Genomic DNA, 20,797 nt, shown 5'->3' with positions numbered 1-20,797 from the left:
AACTCTTAATACTATTGGGTCTAGCAGTTTTGTAGCACAACCACCAACCCAATTTGAAAATATAGCCTATGTCTGTTGTGGGGAAGGACATTTGTTTGAAGAATATCCATCAAACCCAGAATCCATGTACTACATAGGTAACCTGAACCAAAATCGAGGAAGGCAAAGACTGCAATCAATTTCTATAACCTATCGTGGCGAAACCACTTAAATTTTTTTGTTGGAATATCCAAGGGGTTGGAACCAGTAACACTTACGCCCAACTTAGACCAACCCAGCCACCTAGTTTTCCCCAACAAGTTCAGAAACCAACCCAAGCTGAACCATCCAATTGCTTAGAAAATTTGTTGAAGGCATACATGGCTAAGAATGATGCCTTAATCCAAAGCCAAGAAGCTACGTTGAAAAACCTGGAAAACCAAATGGGCCAGCTTGCAATTGAACTCAGAAACTGACCACCAGGTGTTTTACCTAATGATACTGAGAATCCGAGGAATTTAGGGAAGGAGCATTGTAAAGCGTTGACATTGAGGAGTGGAAAGACAGTAGAGCTCAACACCATCGAAGCTGAAAAGGAGAAAGTTGACGCTCAAGATCCATAGGAAGTTCAACCGAGTGTTGAAATCCCAATTTCACAAGAACCAAACTCTGTAAAACCCAACAAGGTAATTTCAGAGCCAGCTAATTCTAATCAACTAACAACTCCATTAAATGCAGAATTGCCACAAGGATGAATCAACCAGTTCCAGTAAAGAAACCACCACCACTCACCCTCAAAGACTTCAAAAGCAGAAGCAGGAGATTCAATTCAAGAAGTTTCAAGCAACTTCTTATCAACATCCCGTTGGTTGAAGCACTTAAGAAAATGCCGAACTATGTCAAATTCATGAAGGATATCCTGTGCAAAAAATGAAGACTCAGAGAATTTGAGACGGTAGCTCTAACGAAGGAATACAGTGCATATCTTCAAGATAAACTACCCCCAAATTTGAAGGATCCTGAATGTTTTACCATCCCTTGCAACATTGGAGCAACATATTGTGGTAAGGCATTATGTGACTTAGGTGCGAGTATTAACTTGATGCCTATGTCAATATTTAGAAAGTTGGGGATAGGTGAAGTTAGACCTACTACGGTTACACTTCAATTAGTCGATCGATCTTTAGCACATCCAGAAGGAAAAATCGAGGATGTATTGGTACGTGTAGATAAATTTATCTTCCCTGTTGATTTTGTTATTCTAGACTTTGAAGCAGACAAAGAAATGTCAATTATCTTAGGAAGACCGTTCTTAGCAACAGGAAGGACCCTAATTAATGTGCAGAAAGGCTAGCTAACTATACGTGTTCAGGATGATCAGGTAACATTTAACATTTTTAAGTCTATGCGATTTGCTAACATAATTGATGATTGTTCTGCAGTATCCGATTTAAAGGATTTAATAGTGGAAAAGGAGCTCAACTATGTCGAGGATCTGTTGGAACAAATTTTGACATCAGATCCTCCGAAAGATGAAGAGGAGGATGAATACTTAGCGCTTTTAGAAGCTAATCAAAAAGGATTTAATCCGCAATCCAGTTTTGAATCTTTGGAATTGGAGAAAAAGGCTTATGCCCAACCAAAAGCGTCAATCGAGGAGTCACCTAAATTAGAACTCAAGGTACTACCTTCACATTTGAAATATATTTATTTAGGTAACGCTTCTACTTTGCCTATGATTGTTTCAGCAAAATTGACTAGTGAGTAAGAAGAGAAACTCATCCTGGTGTTGAAACAATTCAAGAAGGCTATCGGATAGACCATAACTAATATTCGCGGTATTAGTCCATCTGTATGCATGCATAAGATTATCCTGGAAGATAGCGAAAAAGGGACGATTGATGGACAACGAAGACTGAACCCTATCATGAAAGATGTAGTCAAGAAAGAAATCATCAAGTGGTTAGATGCAGGTATAATCTACCCCATCTCAGATAGTTCATGGGTGAGTCTGATCCAGTGCATGCTAAAGAAAGGAGGTATCACGATCATTGAAAATGAGAATAATGAGTTGATACCAACTAGAACAGTTACGGGATGGATAATTTGCACCGATTACCGAAAGCTGAACAATGAGACTAGGAAAGATCACTTTCCTTTGCCATTTTTGGACCAGATGCTGGATAGACTCACGGGGTGAGACTATTATTGTTTTCTTGATGGATACTCGGGGTATAATCAGATTATAGTAGCACCAAACGATCAGCACAAGACAACATTCACCTACTCGTACGGTACATTTGCATTTAGACGCATGCCATTTGGTTTATGTAATGCACCTGCTACATTTCAAAGATGTATGATGTTTATTTTTACTGACATGGTTGAGAAGTATTTGGAAGTTTTTATGGATGATTTTTCAGTATTTGGAGATACTTATGATGATTGCTTAGCCAATCTAGCGAAGGTACTAAGGTTATGCGAAGAAACAAACCTGGTACTCAACTGGGAAAAGTGTCATTTCATGGTACAAGAAGGGATTGTTCTAAGGCATCGGATAATAAGACATGGAATAGAAGTTGATAAAGAAAAGGTAGATGTTATAGAGAAACTCCCACCTCTAACATCTGTAAAGGGTGTTAGGAGCTTTTTGGGCCACGCTGGTTTCCATCGAAGATTTATCAAGGACTTCTCCAAAATTGTTAAACCCTTATGCAAATTATTGGAGAAGGACATGACGTTCAAATTTGATGAAGAATGCTTAAGAGCTTTCAACGATTTGAAGAGTCGGCTAGTTTCGGTACCCATAATTGTCACACTAGACTGGGATTTTCCATTTGAATTGATATGTGACGCAAGTGACTTCGCGATAGGAGCTGTCATAGGGTAGCGAAAGAACAAAATTTTTCATCTCATCTACTACGCAAATCGAACTCTGACAGGAGCTCAACTGAATTATATGGGAATAGAAAAAGAGTTACTTGCTATTGTGTTTGCTTTTGACAAGTTTAGATCTTATCTTGTAGGTACCAAAGTGACTATCTATACGGACCACTCGGTAATTAAGTACTTACCTTCCAAGAAAGACGCTAAGTTGAGGCTGATCCGGTGGGTACTTCTACTTCAAGAGTTCGATCTAGAAATTCAAGATCGAAAGGGAGTGGAAAACCAAGTAGCAAACCACATGTCTAGATTGGAGCCACAAGAAGGGAACTTTCCTCTTATACCAATTCGAGAGATGTTTCCAGATGAACACATACTCAAGGTAAATCATGTCCATAATACCCCTTGGTTTGCTGATATTGCTAACTTTTTAGCTTGTGGTTTGATGCCGATTGATAAGACGTATCATCAAAGGAAAAAGTTTCTTCACAATGTGAAATACTATTTCTGGGAAGAGCCATATTTGTTTAAAAAGTGCACAGAATGGCAGAAGATGAAGTACAAAAGATTCTATACCATTGTCACTTAGTTCCAAGTTGGGGTCACTTAATTCCAAGTGGGGAACACTTCGGATGTACTCGTACTGCGGCCAAAGTATTACAAGCAGGATTCTTTTGGCCAACACTATTCAAAAACGCATATGCTTACGTAAAGAGTTGTGATCGATGTCAAAGGGATGGAAATGTTACCAATAGAAATGAGATGCCTCGAACAAATATCATTGAGGTAGAATTGTTTGATGTATAGGGTATTGACTTTCTAGATCCTTTTCCTCTATCCTTTGGTCAGAAGTATATATTGGTAGCAGTAGACTATGTGTCTAAATGGGTCGAGGTTGAAGCTTATCGGACAAATGATGCTAGGGTTGTGATGAAGTTTTTGCAGAAACACGTGTTCACAAAGTTTGGAACCCTAATAGCTATTATCAACGATGAAGGGTCCCATTCTGTGAACAAGTGGTTGAAATGGTTATTAGATAAACATGGAGTGAAACACAAGGTCGCGTCATCTTACCATCCGTAGATGAATGGGCAAGTTGAACTAGCGAACAAGGAGATCAAAGGCATACTTGAGAAGGTAGTTTGCCTGAACCAATGAGATTGGTCCAAAAGACTAGATGATGTTTTATGGGCTTACAGAATAGCATACAAGACACCTTTAGGGATGTCACCCTATAGGTTAGTCTTTGGGAAAGCCTGTCATCTGCCTTTGGAGTTAGAGCACAAAGCTTACTGGGCCCTTCAACAACTCAATCTGGATCTTAAGCTTGCTAAAGAGAAATGGATGCTCCAACTCAATGAGGTAGAGGAATTTCGAATGTTCTCGTACGAAAATGACAAATTACTCAAGGAGAGACTTAAGAAATGGCATGACAAGCACATTCGAGATCGAGAATTTGAAGCAGGTCAGCAAGTTTTGTTATTTAATTCCAGATTAAGGTTCTTTCCAGGTGAACTAAAATCATGTTGGTCTATTATGATTCATCGCGTCTATCCATATGGAGTTGTTGAACTCTAAGGTAAGGGAGGTAATTTTCAAGTTAATGCTCAGCATCTGAAACATTACTGGGGAGATAAGACTGAACGAAATCAAATTTCGTTCATTTTATCAGATGTTTAAATTTTCTTATTTTCCTTTTTAATAAATGATTTAGGGTATTTTTTCGGGAATTACTATGTTTAAATAAATTCTGTCTAGGAAATTGGAACTTACGCGGGACTGCTTGTGACCTCTCTAATCTTTCCTAAGAATTGATTTTAACATAATTTTCTGAGAAATTATTCCTTAAATGGCAAAATAAATTTTTAGTTTTTCAAATAAAAAGGTCAATTTTGACCCAAGTTTTAAATTGCAACTCAATTTCAAATTTTCATTAAGTCTAGGGACTTAATTGAAGTATTTTTCAAATTTGGTTGCTCTTTTTGTAAATAATAAAAATTAGATGCCTCTTTTTGTAAAGATTTTCAAAAGTTTTCTAGAACAAATATTTTTAGTTTAATAAAAATATAATAATTATTAAAATATAATTATATCCATTATAATATATATTAATTATTATCAACTTTATATAGAGCTAGGATTAGAGTTAATTTAATCATATTTTATGATAAGTTTTTTTCAAATAATAATAATAATATGATAATCTTTAATATATAATTATCTCTATTATAATTTATATATTAATTTTTAACAATTTAGCATAAAATTAGGATTAGTTTTAATCATATTTCATTTTTGTTTAAATAAATTAATAGCGTTAATAATTTAATATGCATATATTTAATTATTAATTGTTGTTAACTTTGTATAGGATTAGAACTTAGAATTCTTTATTGATTAAATTGTTCTAAGAACTCTACTCTAATTCCTATTCCTTCCTCTATAAATTTCACCCATCTTCCAATTCATCTATCACTCAAACCCCCAAAACACCAAGTACCGCAAGCTCCTAGTCGCACATTGCTCGGCCAGTAGCCCCGGTTCCATTGCACGCCTCACGTCCAAGCCCCAGCAACTGCTCCTAGGTGCCTCATCCAGCTTCAGCGCACGCCAGGCCTGCTTGCCGAAGGTCCCACACGCTGTTCGCGCACTGCCGCTAGCTCTCTGCTCAGCTTGCGTGCTGCTGCTTACTCCTGTGCCCATCCGCCCGTGCACTCCAGCATCCTTCCAGCACTTGTGCGGCACACACCTACACCAAGCCCCTTAGTCGAAATCTTCCAACCTACCCTAAATTGACCTCTTTTGTTCATTAATCATTTTTAGGAGTTCTTAATTTTTATAGAAAGGGTGGTAAGACAAATTTTTCTCCTAAATTTTAATTTTATTTAATCATTTAATTTTTCAATTTATTGAATCATTAATAATTTTTAAATTTTTGAGAAAATAATTTCCCATCTTTTGTTCAAGTTAATCATGCCTCGGAAGAGAACTCGTGCTTGCGTTCAAATTGATGAAACACAAAACAAGTTCCATTGTGAAAAAGCCAAAGCAAGATACGAAAGTATCTTCAAAAATCAATATATGCATCCAAAGAAAGGCTTTACATTGAACTACAAAGACTTTATGGCACGTATTTGTCAAGTTGCTGAAACCCTCAATTGGGAATTGTTTTGTGAGAAGAGACTTAGTGTGGATGAGGAACTAGTTCGTGAATTCTATGTGAATTTAACCTCAAGAAAGTTGACGGAAGTTCCAGTTCGCGGAATCAAGGTACCAATAACTTCAAACATTATTAATGAGTTCTTTGAATTGCCTGATTTCGAAACGATGAATATTCTTCCTTGATGAGCAATATAGAGTCTGAAAATTTGCAAGAAATTCTCGAGGAACTTACAGTTCCAGGTTCTAAGTGGACTATGTCAAAGAAAGGAGTCCACACTTGGCTAAGAGAATATTTGACACCACTCGCAAAGGTGTGGTTCTATTTCATTCGATTCAGCCTTATGCCTAGTTCACATGGAACTACAATTTCATTAGAGAAAATGGTCTTATTATACTCGATTTTAACTGGAAGGGCCATTGGTATGGAAAAAATCATCCTGAGAGAAATGCGGAATTGTGCCATTAGACGTTCTAGCCTAGCCTACTTTCCCTTTATGATAACAATATTGTGCTTGAAAGCTAAAATTCTTGCAAACGTAAAGAAGATAGGCTATAGCCAGGGCACAATCACAGATTGAGACCTCTACCGAATAGCTAGAGATTCTGTTCTACAGCAGCAAATTGAAGAAAGTGAGGATCCCAAAGAAGAGGAAGAAAATCCCATAGAGATCAAGCCAATACAATCAGCTGAAGTCCTTGATAAGGTGGAACTAATGGAACCAGAAGTTGAACCTGATGATGAATCTTCAATATTTAGAGCTCAACTGCCTAGCCCAGATCTTCGAGATGAGCTGTCAAAGTTTATGGACATAATGCAACATATGCAATGGCAACAACAAGCTTACTAGAAATACTCAAAAATAAGGGATGACTCAATGAGAAGTGCTCTTAAGAAAATTTACAATGGCCCATTTATTTTTGTGCCTGAATTTCAAAATTTTGTATTTCAACCATGGAGTTCATTATCGAAGAAGGAGCAGAGCGATTCATGCAAAGGCAATAATGATGGAACAAAAGACGAGTCAAATTCGGAAGCGTCTGCAAATAAATAAAAGTGGGGATCCTGACTTTATTTTATTTCTATTCTTAGGTCATTTTAGGATTAAGTTTAATTAGGAATTTTTATTTTTTGCATAATAAAGCAAGAGATGGAAATCATGAATAATGAACAAGTCGTAAAGTATAAAGTGTGGCAATAGGTATATACATGTCTAGGATTGGATCCAGAGAGAGCTTGGTACTTAAGCAGTCAATTTGACTCACCTCCTCTTTTCTAGAATCCTACCTGGTGTATAGTATCTATTCACTTTAAACAATGAGGACATTGTTCATCTTAAGTTGAGGGGACCGAAAAATTGAATTTGAATTATTTCCACTCAGAATAAATTTTTCTTTTAATTATGATTAGGATATATTTTGTTCAATAATTTGAAAATTTGTTAAGTATGCTAAACTTCAATATAAATAAAGTTCTATTATTTCAATAAATTATTATGTTAGCTTAATAATGATATGAATGTATTTCTAATAAATCATGCAAATCGTACCATAAATTTTTAGTTCCTTACGAAAGTTAGGCAAGCATGAAAGTTTAAGTCTTTAGAATTGACTTAGTAGTTTCTTGATGAGAAATCCTAGGAAGCATGGAACATTGAAAATGATTTAGGCAACTTTTGTTTGGACCGTTTGAGCCTTTCAAGCCAACCATGATGAATTTTTTCTCCTTTGAAACCCAACTTTGAGACTATATGGCCTAATTTTATTTGAACCCTTGCAAGTTTAGCCATCACTTCTCTCTTAATTATCTTTAAATTATCCCAAACACTAGACTCAGTACTATTCGAAGTATTCTTTAAAAATAATTTTGGGGGAGTTGAAAGGAAGTATCGAATGCTCTAAAATTGTAGTAGATTCAGCAAAATGCTCGAATTTGAAAAAAAAATAGAGAGCATGAGCTCTTAAAATAAGATGTACAAAAGAGCATGTGAAAGCAAAAAAAAGTTGATGTATTGAAGGTAATTATTCCGAAGGTCCGATGCAAGCTGACTTTAGGGTTTAGAAGCCTAAATTTATCTATCTTTTACCTACCCTTAAGCCCAGTCGCATTACAACCTTGTTAAAGACCTATTGATTCAAAAGTTCCAATGCATTAATGGAGAGAAATTGCTACATACAACATATGAAAACATAAGTTAAACTTAATGACTGCAACTTAATCTTGAATAAGGGAATAAAATTACATTGGTAAGTGTTAGAATTAAGTGACCCAAATTCTTATTTAAATAAAATACGATGGAAAATAAAATAAAAGTAAAATCCATATAGAACTAGACTTCTTTTATTTTATTTTAGAATAAGGTTTTTTAAACCTTATTAAACTCCATCTATTTTATATTGATTAGGATAAGGTGTTTCAATCCTACTAGAATATGGCTTTACAAGCCTATAAATAGACATAGTCTATTCCTCTTGTATTGATTGAAATTTTTGACATAGTGAATTTTCTTCTCCTCTGCCCGTGGTTTTTTCCCCGAAAGGGTTTCCACGTAAAATTTGTGTGTTATTTTATTTTTTTCTTTATTTTATTTTATTTTTTAGTTTTTTCACAAATTGGTATCGGAGCTTCCGGGTTGTTCATCTCAATCACAGTAATGGCATCTTTGAAGTATGAAATTCCGCTGTTGGATCGCAACACCAGATTTGCATTGTGGTAGATTAAGATGCAAGCAGTTCTTGCGCAGATGGATCTGGAGGATGCCCTGCTAGGGATAGATAAGATGCCTTCGCTATTAACAGATGAAGAGAAGAAGCGTAAGGATCGAAAGGCGTTAACACAATTACATCTGCATTTGTCCAACGAAATTTTGCAAGATGTAATGAAAGAGAAGACTGCCACTGCATTATGGAAGAGGCTAAAACAAATATGTATGTCGAAAACTCTAACAAGCAAGTTGCATATGAAGCAGCGTCTTTATGCTCATCGTTTGGAGGAAGGTGCGTCTGTACACGAACACTGAACAGTGTTTAAAGAAATTCTCTCAAACTTGGAGGCCATGGAGGTTCAGTATGATAAGGAAGATTTAGGGTTGATTCTACTTTGTTCGTTGCCCCCGTCTTATTCAACCTTTTGAGACACGATTTTATATAGCCGCGAGTCTCTCACAGTTGATGAGGTTTATGATTCTTTAACCTCGTATGATAAGATGAAAAATCTTGTGGTTAAACCCGACTCTCAAGGAGAGGGTCTCATTGTTCGTGGGAGACAAGATCGAAATGCTGATAATGATCGTGGTAAGACACAGGAACGGAATCCTCGTGGTAAATCTAAGGGTAGATCGAAGTCTTCAAATAGAAGTAAAACTTGTAACTTCTACAAGAAGAAATGGCACATTAAATCTGAGTGTTATAAGCTACAAAATAAGATTAAAAGAGAGGTTGCGAATCAAAAGGGAAAACAACCAGAAAATTCTGGTGAAGCTGATGTTGTAGAAGACTACAGCGATGGTGAACTTCTAGTCTCTTCTGTCAATGATTCTAAAGTAAGTGAGGAGTGGATACTTGATTCAGGTTGCACCTTCCACATGAGTCCCAATCGGGATTGGTTTACAACTTATGAAACAGTGTCTGAAGGTGTTGTTTTGATGGGAAATAATGCTTCGTGTAAAATCGCAGGTATTGGAACAATTAAAGTTAAGATGTTTGATGGAGTTGTCAGAACACTTAGCGACGTACGGCATGTTCCAGAATTGAAAAGAAATTTAATTTCGTTAAGTACTCTTGATTCAAAAGGGTACAGATACACAGCTGAAAGTGGGGTTTTAAAGATTTTCAAAGGGTCCCTTGTTGTGATGAAAGGGCAGAGAAAAATTGCCAAGTTATATGTTTTGCAGGGTTCTACTGTTACTAGTGATGCAGCTGTCGCTTCCTCTTCCTTGTTAGATGATGATATTACTAAACTTTGGCATATGCGCCTAAGGCATATGAGTGAGAATGGCATGGCTGAATTGAGCAAAAGAGGACTTCTTGATGGGCAAGGAATTTGCAAACTGAATTTCTGTGAGCACTGTGTTTTTGGGAAGCAAAAGAGAGTTCGATTCACTAGAGGAATCCATAACACGAAGGAAACATTGGATTATATTCATTCTGATCTGTGGGGGCCATCCAGAGTGCCTTCGAGAGGTGGAGCTAATTATATGCTAACATTTATTGATGATTTTTCTAGAAAAGTTTGGGCGTTCTTCCTGAAGCAGAAAAGCAATGTGTTTTCCGCATTTAAGTCTTGGAAAATTATGATTGAAAAACAGACGGGAAAACAGATAAAATACCTTCGTACAGACAATGGCTTAGAGTTCTGTTCTGATGAGTTTAATAGATTGTGCAAGTCAGAAGGGATCATGAGACACTTGATAGTTCGTCATACTCCACAGCAAAACGGCATTGCAGAACAAATGAACAGAACGATCATGGAGAAGGTTCGATGTATGTTGTCAAATGCCAACTTATCGAAGTCATTTTTGGGCAGAAGCAGCCTCTACTGCATGTTTTTTGATCAACCGATCTCCATCCATTGCCATTGAGAAAAAGACTCCACAAGAGGTATGGTCTGGTAATCTTGCTAATTATTCTGATTTAAAGATTTTTGAGTGTCCTGCGTATGCTCATGTTGATAATGGAAAATTGGAACTGAGATCCATTAAATGCGTTTTTCTTGTTTATAAAACTGGTGTAAAAGGCTATAAGTTATTGTGTCCTGAAAATAGAAAAGTTGTGATTAGCAGAGATGTTGTTTTTGATGAAACTGCTATGCTACCTAACTTATCTCTTAAAGACTCTTCCAATAAAGAAAACCAAAAGCAGGTGGAGCATCAGATTAATACAGAACCAACTCCTCAAGCCAGTACAAAAATTAAGAATAGAGTTGCTTCTTCACCGCAATACTCTATCGCCAAAAACAGACAAGAAGAGAAATTAAACCTTCAAAGAAGTATGCCAAGGCTGATCTAGTTGCTTATGCTTTAAATGTGGCTGAAGATATAGATGCGAATCAAGAGCCATTTAATTATTCTGAGGCGATTAGCTGTGAAGACTCAAAAAAGTGGATGTTTGCTATGCAAAAGGAGATGGAATCACTCCACAAAAATAGAACATGGGATCTTGTAAAACTTCCGAAAGGTAAAAAGGCTGTTCGTTGTAAATGGGTGTTTAAAAAGAAAGAAAGGACTCTAGGAGTTGAAGAACCCAGATATAAAGCAAGGCTTGTTGCAAAGGGTTATAGTCAAATTCCAGAGTGGACTTCACAGATGTGTTCTCCCCAGTTGTTAAGCATAGTTCAATTCGAGCTTTGCTTGGTATTGTGGCCATGCATGATTTGGAGCTTGAGCAGTTAGATGTAAAAACTGCATTTTTGCATGGAGAACTTGAGGAGGATATTTACATGCAACAACCAGAGGGTTTTACAGTCTCGAAAAAAGAGGACTATGTTTGCTTGCTGAAAAAGTCCCTTTACGGTTTGAAACAGTCACCAAGACAGTGGTACAAGAGGTTTGGTTCCTTTATGACTTCTCATGATTTCAAAAGAAGTAGTTTTGACAGTTGTGTCTACTTTAAGAAAAACAGTGATGGTTCTTTTGTGTATCTACTTCTTTATGTTGATGACATGTTGATAGCAACAAAAGATAAAGTAGAGATAAGAAAGGTCAAAGCCCAACTAAGTGAAGAATTTGAGATAAAAGATTTAGGACCAGCAAAGAAGATACTTGGTGTGGAGATTCTTAGAGATAGAAAAGCAAGTAAATTGTACCTAAGTCAAAAGGGGTACATTGAGAAAGTTCTTTGTAGGTTCAATATGCAGAGTGCTAAGCCTGTTAGTACTCCTTTAGCAGCTCATTTCAGACTTTCATCAGCTTTGTCTCCACAATCAGATGATGAGATTGAGTACATGTCACATGTTCCATACTCTAGTGCAATAGGATCTCTCATGTATACTATGGTTTGTTCACGTCCAGATTTATCATATACAGTCAGTGCAGTTAGCAGATACATGGCGAATCCTGGTAAAGAACACTAGAAAGCAGTTCAGTGGATTTTAAGATACTTACGAGGTAGTACTGATGTTTGCTTACAGTTTGGAAGAACTAGAGATGGAGTCATTGGGTATGTTGATGCTGATTTTGCTGGAGACTTTGATAGAAAAAGATCTCTCACAGGTTATATCTTTACAATTGGAGGTTGTGCAATCAGTTGGAAAGCCACTTTGCAAACTACAGTCGCTTTGTCTACCACTGAAGCTGAGTACATGGCGATTATTGAGGCTTGTAAAGAAGCTGTTTGGTTGAAGGGACTCTTTAGTGAACTTAATGAAGACCTTCAAATCAGCACAGTATTTTGTGACAGTCAGAGTGCCATCTTTCTTACAAAAGATCAAATGTTTCATGAGAGAACAAAACACATTGATGTTCGGTATCATTTTGTTCGTGATATTATTGCTCGTGGTGATATTGTTGTGAGCAAAATTAGTACTCATGAAAATCCTGCAGATATGATGACTAAGTCACTTCCTATAACCAAGTTTGAGCATTGCTTAGACTTGGTTGGTGTTCATTGTTAAAGTTAAACCCTTAAGGGGTTTTATGGAAGAGGTGGAGAACTTGTTTATTGAAAGTTCGCGATGAAGAAATTGTTCATTGAGAATTTGTGTCAAGGTGGAGATTGTTAGAATTAAGTGACCCAAATTCTTATTTAAATAAAATACGATGGAAAATAAAATAAAAGTAAAATCCATATAGAACTAGACTTCTTTTATTTTATTTTAGAATAAGGTTTTTTAAACCTTATTAAACTCCATCTATTTTATATTGATTAGGATAAGGTGTTTCAATCCTACTAGAATATGGCTTTACAAGCCTATAAATAGACATAGTCTATTCCTCTTGTATTGATTGAAATTTTCGACATAGTGAATTTTCTTCTCCTCTGCCCGTGGTTTTTTCCCCGAAAGGGTTTCCACGTAAAATTTGTGTGTTATTTTATTTTTTATTTATTTTATTTTATTTTTTATTTTTTTCACAGTAAGGTTTAACATGACTTTATTAGGAAGCATTTAGTCTAATTTTTGCTATCATAATAGTTGTTGAGATTACTTTGAACGATATGTATACTTAAGTAGCACAACTATCAAATTTCTTGTCTTTAAGCATAAGTATATTAAATTCATAATTTTGAGAAAAATGTTGTTCTGAAGAAATTTTTCAAAGGTGTTTCCGAGAAATTCTTTTCAAAATTTGTGCATTACTCGAGACAAGCAATAAATTAAGTTTGGGGGTGTGCAAACACAAAAATTTACACACTTTTTCATACCCTTTTTAACTTAAATTCATGCGAATTCGGTTAAATTCTTGTCGAAAAATAATTAATTTTTATAAAATAATTAAAGTGCACTTAAAATATGAACAAGTTTAAATTTAGTTAATTTTATAATTATTTTTTATGAATTTTGGTTATTTTCGACAAATTTACACAAACGGCGAAAAATGGTTTGGCAGAAACTGCCAGAAGCACAAAACCGAGAAGCAATTTGAAGTATCGAGGCGAATTAATTTCCAGCCTAAGATGGTCCAAAATTATGTGTATATTCATAATTTAATTAATTTTAATTTATATCCAATTTAATTTGGGTTAATAAATTTTTATTAATTAATTATGAAAAAATGGTCCGATTGAACCAAATCGAGTGAACCGAACCGGCCAAGAAGAGGACAGCCCAAAACCGTCCAAGTGCTGACCCAATTCAGCTTATTAGCTGATTATTTAAGCTGCAAAGAAGCCCTTGAAGACTTGTTCAAATTGCAAATTAGCCCCTCCACAATTGATGGCTTTGAAGATTTGCCCTAAGCCAAATTTAGCAAAGTTGAAGCCATCAACTTTGCCACATACATGGCCGGCCAAGGGGTGGCTCTTTGGCTGCTACTTTTAGCAAATTTTAGCTGCCACATTCAGATATAAAAACCCCTCTTGGCTGATCATTCAAGGCATCTTTCATTCATTCACATCTCTTCTTTCCCCTCTCACTTTCTCCTCTCATTTTCCCATTCCAAGTCCCTTGCTCTTGTGCTGAATTCTCCCCTTGAGAAAGGGTTCTTCTTCAGCCATTTTGGAGTAGCAATTGAGTGTTCATAGAAGCCTTGATCGGTGCGGGCAACAAAGAAGGAAGAACGGAGCAACCTAGTCAAGCCACGGAAAAACACCGGATTTGATCCTTGTTCCCTATCTCTTTAATTTTTGTTGTTGTTATGATCTACATATCTATGAATATTTATGTTGTTGGAATGGTTAATTTAGTTAGCTTAGCTTGAATTTAATTTGTGTTGGTTTGATTGCATTTCATCTGCTTAAATTATTAAAATTGTGTTTATATTGTTATAGGCCTCGATAAAATGCTTGATTAAGTAAAATCATGCCTAAGTTATTCTTGCATTACAATTGTGAGGTAGCTAATGAATTAATTATTTAAACGGATTGAAATTGTCATTAATGGACATAATACTTAATCAGTGCATGTTTATTCTTCTAAGGTAGCTGAAGGTTAAATTAGCAATGTATCTGGCGATACGCTTGCCTTGCATAACTTGCAAGATTTTTGTGATTAAACTGTTTCATGGTAAGGATACCTTGTTACCTCACATAGTCCTTTATGTGCTTATTAGATTTAATTAATCGTTTGAATTGACATAGGGATATGCAAGGGATTAGTTCAATTTAATGAGTATGTATGTACCATAACATGTTTTCTTATTAAAATATGTTTAATCATTTGAATTAACATAAGGATATGTTAAGAGATGAATGAATCTATGTAGGTGAATATGTTCATAAGTTAGCAATTTACTGAGTTGCCGTGAATTTATTCGTAACAACATAGATATGAGTTTAATAATTCTAAGTTAAAGAAATGTAATTAAATCAACACAATTATGTCATCTTGACTAAATCATATTTTGAAATCATGCATTTGAGATTTATTTCTTTAGTTTACTTAGTTTAAAATCTTTTTTTTTAATCACCCTTTTTCAAAACAAATATTTTTCTTCGCCAAAGTGTTTTAAATAGCATTCATAAATAATTCTTTTTGCAGTCCTATGGGTACGATAACTCGACATTTACTTATCAATTTATTACTTGCTGCGATTGTGTACACTTACACATTTCTGTCGTTCCAAAAACACTTGGACACTATGTGACCAATCTTACCACATAACTGACATTGTGGTCTTGAAGATTTATTAAACCTTCCTTTGCCACGAGTTCAATAACCATTTCCTAGATAAAAGTAAGGTCATTGTTGTTGATTAGTCTCGTTGACCACTGGCCTATAATTAGAAGTATTTACACTAGATTCAAGTCTATAAAAAGGTATAACAATAGATCCAGATTGTTATTGTTGAACTGTAACGTTAGCAATCACATTTATATGAGAATTCATCATCTGTTGTCTAGCTTCTGCATCAAGCAAAACTGAAGTAACCTCTGTAAGATCAAACTCATGCTGGCTCGTAGTCATAATAGAAACGATACTTTCATATCCAAGAGGTAAACAATTCAATACAGGATATTAATGCTCATCCTCAGTAATTATTTGACTACAACCAGACAAGGTATCACAAATATGTTTAATTTCTACAAGATATTCAGTTAGTCATTTTTAGCTTTTTTCACATTGTGTAGTTTACACTTATAGTGCATTTTCTTTGTTCGTGATTGATTAGAAAAAAACTTGATGTAACTTAAACCAAATTTCTTGAAAAGAATCAAGACTAATAAGATGTGTATGCGAGGTAGGACTTACAAAAAGACATGAGCCAAAAGACTAGTGCAAAATCTTGTTGTTCATGGGCTATGCATGCATGATTTTCAACTTGAGTGTCATCAGTGTTTCTTATAACTCGAGTAGGAAAAGGAAAGGTACCTTTAATGTAAGATTGCAATCGATGAGTTCGAAGAATAAGAACATGTTTCTAGGCTAAATAATTGATCTCATTGACCAACAAAAAAAAAAACTTTGTTGTCGATAGAATAGTGGCAGATCCTGAAGCCATTGCAATACTGGTGGTAAAAGCAATAGGGCTGTCATGTTGTGATGTTACAATTTGCGCCATGAGAACAAGAAAAGTGATTCAATTAATATGAAAAATGAATCAAATAACAACAATCAAATACTCTAATACCACAACAGTAAAACTCTAACTGATGAACAATGATCAAACATAAAAACAAAGAACAATGAAATGCAGAAAAGTTAAAGAAGAAAGAAAGCTTTTGAGATAAAACTCATTTTCAATCATTATAAGTAGTAGAATGCATACATTCAGTGTTTATATACTAATTAATCAACTATTGTTAACAATTTATTAACAGATTAATAAATACTGTTAATACTTGCAAACAACTCAATCTGTTAGTTGTTAATAGTTAATAGCTAACAGCCTAACAAACTATTCCAACGCGCATTTAGCACATGCTCAATTATCCCAATACAAACACAATTATAATTTAGTACAAGGCGAACTCATTTGTGTTCTCTGGTCACTTTTGCAAATCAATAATAAATAATGGCAGTCTTAAGACCAAAGACATAAACAACTATTCTTCCTCACTTTCTTTTTTATTTTTACTCTATTTTCTTCATTAGTTTGAGCTCATATTTTTCTAATGTGTAATGACTTAAACATCAGAGAGCATTCCAAAGCACAAACTCTCATATCTCTAGCTCACCTTCACCTTACAATAACTACCGAGCATTCAAGCTCATTTCGTTGCCCTTGAAGAAAATATCTCAAACCAATACATCATCAATCATGTATAAACAAGAAGCCTCATTATGAACTGAGCAAAAATCATGGCTCAACCTCCTTAGCACTTCAAGTTAGGGATAAGCAAAAATCTAATTAGCTAATCAATTTAATGGAAAAAGTCGATTTTCAATTTATTCAGTCAAGGTAATGGGTTTGATGATTTATTCAAGTCTAATTTTGGGCTTCCGAACTAAATGAATAGACCGAATACCCATATTAATTCCAAAATCCAATTAATTAATTCAATACAATTTTTTTTTCTGTTTTATAAATAAATAAGTAGAAAAATTAAATACCGCCAAAATTGACCAAATTAAACTGAAGAAGTTTGTTTGATTATTTTGATTATTTTTTTTTCATATAGAGTCGATTGTTTCAATAATTTTAATAAGTTTATTATTAACATAATAATATTTTATATGATTCAAGTTAATTTTTGTCTAAAAATCATATTACGGAGCTCCTTTTCGACAAAATCATTTACCCTTTTCAACAATTTCTAGAAAGAAAAGTTTATTTCTATTGAGCGATTTATTTTCGTGAGACAAACATAAAAAGGAAAAAAGGAAAAACATTTTTTTCCAAGTCATGTTCTGCAATGCATCCAACATTGATGGGTTTGGGTTGGGTAATGGATATTTGCCACTTAACTCTTTACTTCCCTTCAAGCAAAAGCTTAAGCAATACAAGATCCATAGGGTTATCTTTCAGAATGGTTAGAAGTGGCCCAAAAATACCCATTACGAAAATGGGTACTAAAACTCATAGATCAAAATGATATTATCTTGAAAGAAGAAAAGCGGTTAATGTCAATTAATTACTCCACCTCCTTCACTCAAAAACACTCATTTGATGGAATTTTATTAAAATAATATTTTTTTACTAAAATAATACAGATTCAATTTTATTTATTAAAATAATATAAATTGAATAATAAAAAGAACTTTTCGTTTTCCATACCCTAAATTGACACAGTTGGTGGCAATTGGAGAGAGCACAGAAAATGGAGCCATGTGTGCGAGAACACAACCAACCCAACATAAACCTCAACCCTATTTACTACTTCCACCCTAAATCACTATATAAACCTCCCAAACCCAAACTCATCTCACACAACTCCTACATTAAAAAAGTTGTGGAAAAAATATTTCCAATTGATTTTAGTTTTTGAACTTTTTTTTAAAAAAAATTATAAATCTAATTCAACCTATTTTGAACTTTTTATCCTAGTTAATATATTAATAAAATTTTATATTTATTTTTTACAAAGTGTCTTGTCGGATTGCTCAAGTAAACATACTTATCACTTACCATCCTATAATGTCAGGTTATTAAGGTAAAAAAAAATTTACTTTGATGCGTCTACTACATGTCCTCAATTATGACATGATAAGTGAACTTAATCTATGTCCTTGATTTTCGCTAATGCCTAAATTTGTGACATATCACTTTAACTACATAAAGGAACATATCTTCAACATGATATGTTTAAGTTATCAAGATTTGCATACATCCTTCTTGGGAATAGAAGAGTTCAATAAAATGAGTTATTGAGTATTTTCATTAAGACTGCCGAAAATGATTGATATTTAGATTTGGATAAAAAAAATGAGTTGATATCTTAGAAAATAGTTCATAATTGATTGAATCAATTTTACATTTTTTAAAATTTTAAAATTATTTATTTAATTAAAATCGGATGAATTAATTTTTATTGGAGTTGTGTGAGATGAGTTTAGCTTTTTAGGGATTTATATAGTAATTTAGGATGGGGCATTAAATAAGGTTGAGTGGGATTTAATATTGAGTTGGATTGAGGTTGTGGGTTTTGGAAACAGAAGGTGATGGTGATATAGAACTCAATTTTCTCTGTCATTCTCCCAAATCGTCATTGTGTTGATTTGAAGTATGGGAACACTATATTATATTTTTATAAATAAAATTAGATTTATATTATTTTAGTAAAAATCCCTTCATTTGATCACTTTTATTAGCATTAATGACATTGTTTTCGAGTTTTTTTATTAAAATAACTCATCAAATTTAATTAAATATTAAAATGACTCATTTTTTTAATAAAACACCAAAATGACCTGAAATCTACAGTAAAAGTTGATGGAGCCAAATTATATGGCGCCACCAACTTGCCACGTTAGTGGGGAGCATAAAAAATTAAATTTTTTGTGGAGCCATGTAGAATGGCGTCACCTGTATAAATATCAGAAAAATACTGAAATTTTTAAAAATATGGAAGGACTTTAAAAAAATTAACCATTTTTCTGGTGGAGCCAATTAATATGACGCCACCAGCCATGTCAGTTTCTTTTTTTTTTACTTTTTTACTTTTTTGACTTTTATTTATTTATTTATTTATTTATTTTACTTATTTATTATTATTAACTTTAAAAATTTTAAAATATATATTTGAAATATTTTATTAATATATATTTTTTAAAATTTTAAATATATATTTTGAAATTATTTTTTCAAATTTTAAATATTATTTTTGAAATATTAAATATTAAATATTTTTTGATATTATAAAATATTTAAATATTTTAAACTTTCAAATTTCTTATTAGCTTTATAATAATTAAATATTATTTAATTTGTTTTATAATATTTTAAATTATGAATTTTAAATTATTTTTAAAGATATTCAAACTATTTTTTAAATTCTATTTAAAAGTTAAAAATAATATTTTATTTTTAAAAAGTCAATTTTGAATTAATAAAAAAATTAAAAAATATTTGTTAAAAAAAAAGAAGCAGGGTGTTTTGGTGGCGCCATTTAAATTGGCTCCACAAGAAATTGGAATATTATTTTTAAAGTCCCTCATTTTTTTAGAATTTTTTAAATTATGATTTTTTTAATTATTTTTAAAGATATTTAAACCTTTTTAAAATAATTTTTATAAAAATTTTATTTAAAAATTTTAAATGTTTAAATATTATTAAAAATATATTTAATATTTAAAATTAATATTTAAAATTAAAAAAATAATTTCAAAATTTTATTTTTAAAATTTATAAGAAATAATTTCAAATATATATATATTTAAATTAAATATATATATTTGAAATTATTTTATTTTGTTTAAAAATATTTTTTTAAAAATATTTAAAATTTAGAAAAATAAATTTAAAAAATATATTTTTAAAATTTATAAGACATAATTTAAAAATATAATACTTAAAATTTAAAAAATAATTTAAAAATAATATTTAAATTTTTAAAATATATATTATAAAACATTTCAAATATACATTTTAAAATTTTGAAATTAATAACCAAAAATAAATAAAATAAATAAAAAAAGAAAACTTAAAAAAAGAAAAAAATTTAAAGAAAAAGATAAAATTTAATAAAAAAGTAAAAAAAAATGAAATTTGAATTAATAAAAAATTAAAAAATATTTGTTAAAAAAAGATTTATTTGTTAAAAAATATGATGTGACCAGTTATAATTTATATTTTTAATTTTTAATTTTTAATTTTTAATTTTTAATTTTTAATTTTTAATTAAATTCATTTTTTTAACAAATAAATCTTTTTTTAACAAATATTTTTTAAATATTATTACTAAATAATCCTAAATATTATCATTAAATAATTTAAAATGTAAAAATCAAATTTAAACTATAGATAAAATTTAAATTAATTACAGAGTTGTAACAGTATCAAAAATCATTTAATCTTTATCCAGCCACTTTTAAATAAACTCTTCAACCTTTCAATCTTTATCCAATCATCTTTGTATCTTAAATCTTTCAATCAAGCCCTCGTTTTTGCTTTTTGTTTCAATTTAGCCCATTTTTGTAAGAGTTTGAATTCAGCACACCAACTTCATTCCTGATAAGAAAAATCCAAATTTAATAGCATTTTATCCAATAATTAGCCAAAAATAAATATATTAAAAATATGAA

Source organism: Gossypium hirsutum, chromosome A08 (assembly GCF_007990345.1).
Source record: "Gossypium hirsutum isolate 1008001.06 chromosome A08, Gossypium_hirsutum_v2.1, whole genome shotgun sequence".
Classification (NCBI taxonomy): Eukaryota; Viridiplantae; Streptophyta; class Magnoliopsida; order Malvales; family Malvaceae; genus Gossypium; species Gossypium hirsutum.
Note: the sequence above shows the minus strand (reverse complement) of the source record.